Source organism: Mus pahari, chromosome 12, assembly GCF_900095145.1.
Source record: "Mus pahari chromosome 12, PAHARI_EIJ_v1.1, whole genome shotgun sequence".
Taxonomy (NCBI): domain Eukaryota; kingdom Metazoa; phylum Chordata; class Mammalia; order Rodentia; family Muridae; genus Mus; species Mus pahari.
The window spans coordinates 52619996-52624036 of record NC_034601.1 but is presented as its reverse complement, the minus strand read 5'-3'; positions in this window follow the sequence as shown (position 1 = coordinate 52624036).

Here is a 4041-nt window from a genome sequence, read left to right as displayed (position 1 = left end):
ATATTTTACTTTGTTATACTTAAAAAAAAAAAAGGAATGCATGAACAAAAATCTGGCCACTAAAGTAAAGATTAACAGCCTGACTTTCACTTATACCTGATGGGAGGGGAAAATCAGTTCTCTCCAATAGAATGCCCCTTGGTGTTTCAGGATAGGTTCATGAGTAGTTGACCAAAGTGTCCATAGTTTTAGTTTTAGTTTTAGTGTGTGTGTGTGTGTGTGTGTGTGTGTGTGTGTGTGTGTGCTTTCTTTGATGAAAATTTCCTCTTTTTAGGTGTGGCTTTATTTTGCTTTCTTGGTTTGGGGGAGGCTTTTGTTGTTGTAGTATGGGTTTTTGTTTGTTTTATAAGAAAAGACTTAAAGTTGACTGAGTGGGGATGGGGGAAGGTCTCAAAGGACTTAGGTGAGGGGAAGAATATGATCAAAATACATTTAAATTTAAAATTTTTTTAAAAATAAATACAACCTTAAACATATATACAATAGTTACATAAGTGAGCCCAAAGACACAAAGGGTTGGTGATGGTCAGTACAGGCGTTCCTCCAAAAACTAACCCCGGTTCTCAGGACGGTAGGGTTTAGGCCAGAGCCAACTCCCAAGAGTTGTCTTCTGACCTCTAGGTGTACACTGTGGCATGTACATGCTTATCTATATGCACATATGTACACGAATCAATACATGTCATTAAAATGCTAAAACATTTGTAGTTTAATAGATAAATAGGATTAGATTGGTTTAAAGTGTTCAACCCCAATATTATTGATAGCCCTTATAACAGCTCTTTGTGCTGCCTTTTTCTATAACATTGACTACCACCCAATACTTAATTATTTTTAAGTTTAAAAACATTGAAATGTAACAAAAGCAGTTGTACTTATTAGCCATGCAATTTCATTGTTATTTTTATAAGTTTTTGTAGAAGTTTCACATGCAAAAATTCAGGGAAATTCAATCTGGTATAGAAAATTGGCATGTGAAAAGAGCAAAGGTAAAGTTTGCGATTTATTCACCAACAGAATCTCTATATATTTATACTTTAAATGACTATGTCCCCAAGGACCCAGAAATTCATGCTTGAGAATTCACAGGTAAAATTGTATGTCTTACATTTGGAATGTAGCCATAGATGGTGCATCTCCTCTTTTTGTTTTAGAAACTATAAATCAAAAACACAATTAGTAAAAATAATTCTACAATTTACAATAAATTTATAATAAATCCATAGAATTAAAATATTACCTAATCAAAAATTCTTTTATAAGAATATACCAACATCATCTGCAACAACTCAAGTATCTCTCAGCTGAAGGAAGAAAAAACAAAATGTGCTACAGCTGCACAATGGAATATTACTGAGCAAAAGGAAGGAATGAAATGGCACTCCATGAGCTGGAGAGATGGCTCAGTGGTTAAGAGCACTGACTGCTCTTCCAGAGGTCCTGAGTTCAATTCTCAGCAACCACATGGTGGCTCACAATCATCTGTAAGTGGATCTGATGCCCTTTTCTGGTGTGTCTGAAGACTACGACAGTGTACTCACAAACATAAAATAAATAAATAAACCTTTAAAAAACAAACAAACAAACAAACAGAAATGGCATTCCACACCATAATATAAATAAATTGAATACAATTTGACTGAAAGAATTTGGAATTAATTCATAAAAATATCTGGCTTTCATATTATGTAATATTTAAAATAGAAAACTAGTTGATTTAAAATTTTCAAAAGCTGTTCTTTTTGGTGCATTGATTTTTTTTCAAAATTATCTTTAACCTTTTTTTTTTTTTATAGTCCAATCATTATCCCTCCTTCTGTTCTGCTCTCCAACAGTTCCTCATCACATTCCTTCTCCCCCATCTCCATGAGGATGTCCCCACCCTACTCTACCCCACAAGATCTCCTCACTCCCTGGGGTCTCAAGTCTCTTGAGGGTTAGGTGCCTCTTCTCTCACTGAGGCCAGACCAGGCAGTCCTCTGCTGTATATGTGTCAGGGGCCTCATATCAGCTGGTGTATGCTGTCTCATTGGTGGGTGGCTCAGTGTCTGAGAGATCTCGGGGGTTCAGGTCAGTTGAGACTGTTAGTCTTCCTATGAGGATGCCCTCCTCCTCAGCTTCTTCCAGCTTTTCCTTAATTCAACTTCAGGAGTCCCGGCTTCTGTCCAGTGGTTGGGTGTAAGTGTCTGCATCTAACTCTGTCAGCTGCTTCATGAGCTGTGTTTTAGGAAACAGTGTCAACAAGTTTGCAACCTTGCAATTATACTTGAGCTTACAACTTGTATCAGCCTCATTCTTTTTCTTTTGATGATAGTTTTATAAATATGAAGAAAACTTTTATTTTTTTCATCAACATTACATGTAAGAGTCAAAAATTAGTAACTATTCAACTCCTTGGTCTACATACCCTTAAAGAAATTCTGTAACTTTTACCTGAATCTCAACAATCTTTCACTAGGAAAAACAGAATATAGATTTTTGCTGTATTTCAGGGTGGCGAAAGGGATTGTCTTAAGAATCCTGCTCTTTCTGATCAGAGCTATTGAAGTCATGTGAATGTTTAGGTGGAGACACAGCCCCATGTGTGAGAGCAGTGGTGACCTCAGTGGTTTGTCATTTTATCAACATGACACTGGCCCCAAATACATAGAAAGGCCATAGAGAAAGATGGAAAATACACACACACACACACACACACACACACACACACACACACACACACACACAGAAAGAGAGAGAGAGAGAGAGAGAGAGAGAGAGAGATTATTAAAATTTTACTTTAATATACAAGACAGAAAATTTTGAAAATGTGAGAAAAAGACAGTTTCAATAGACATCAGAGAAGTAAAAGCAATAGTGCCCACAATGCTTTAGAAATTCTCAGGAGCTCAGCACCAACCATAACACTCAGGGCTGTTTAAGATATATACTCATGCCACTTATACACCCATGGGTATATCTTGCCATGTTAGTCATTATTGAAGCTCACAGTATCCATAGCTGTCTTAGATTATTGATAGCTTTTTCCCATCAGCCTGCACAGCATTTTTCAGTAATTTGTGAGCTAGCCAGCAAGGAGGAATCTTCCTGTTCAGTATTGACCTGATTGCTGTGACAACCAGGAGCAATGGAAATAATTTATATTGCTTTGTGGTCTCAGTAGCATCCTGTCAATAACAAGCTTGAGTGGGAAGAAGAGAGGACACAGAGAGAAGAGGAATCCCCCATGAGAGAAGATGGGCCATCACCACGTGACTAGGGGAAACAGCAAGTAACAAGGGACATATGTCTAAGTAACAGGTTAAAATAGCTCTAAAACCAGCCCAGACTAGGCTTACCACTTGTAAATAGAACACCTGGATTGTGTGTCTGTTATATGAGCTAACAAATATTTCTAGTTCATTATACAGTTTTCTAGGTTTCTTATATAACACTCTCAGGAGAGCCAGTTGGTTAACTTCTTTAATGGTGATCTATCATGATTCAAAGTGGACCTGAATGAATACACTGTATGTCCCTGTGTTTATGATTTTCTTCTAGCAAAAAAAAAAAAATCAACTGTGTCTTTGTGTCTTACAGAACATTTGTAGGAAGCAAAGACACCCAAAGTGAGTGAAATCCCGAATAACTGAGTTACTGTGTTTTGATGTGGGTACCACCTCTTGAAGATTCCAAGGAATTGGCAAAGCTATTACATGGGCCGTGCTGGAGAAGAACGGCTGAGTATGAGTCCTTAGGAACTATTATACTCAAAGACTAGCAGCTAAGGCTTCATGTTCCTGAATGTGTACAGTCTGAGCATATGCACATGCAGAGACCTCCTATTGAGACTAGGTAAGCCTTTCTCATGTGCTGTCCCTAGTAAACATGCTGAGGTTTTGGGTTGTGGGGGATTAGAGAGCATCTAATCCCCCCCCCCTTGTACATGTGTCTCTGTGTCTGTTTTCTCTTTATTCCCTCATATCCCCTAGCCAGGTTTCTGAGGCTCAGGTCACTTGGGAGGTGCCAGGAATTCACATATGACTTTCACTGTAGAGTTTC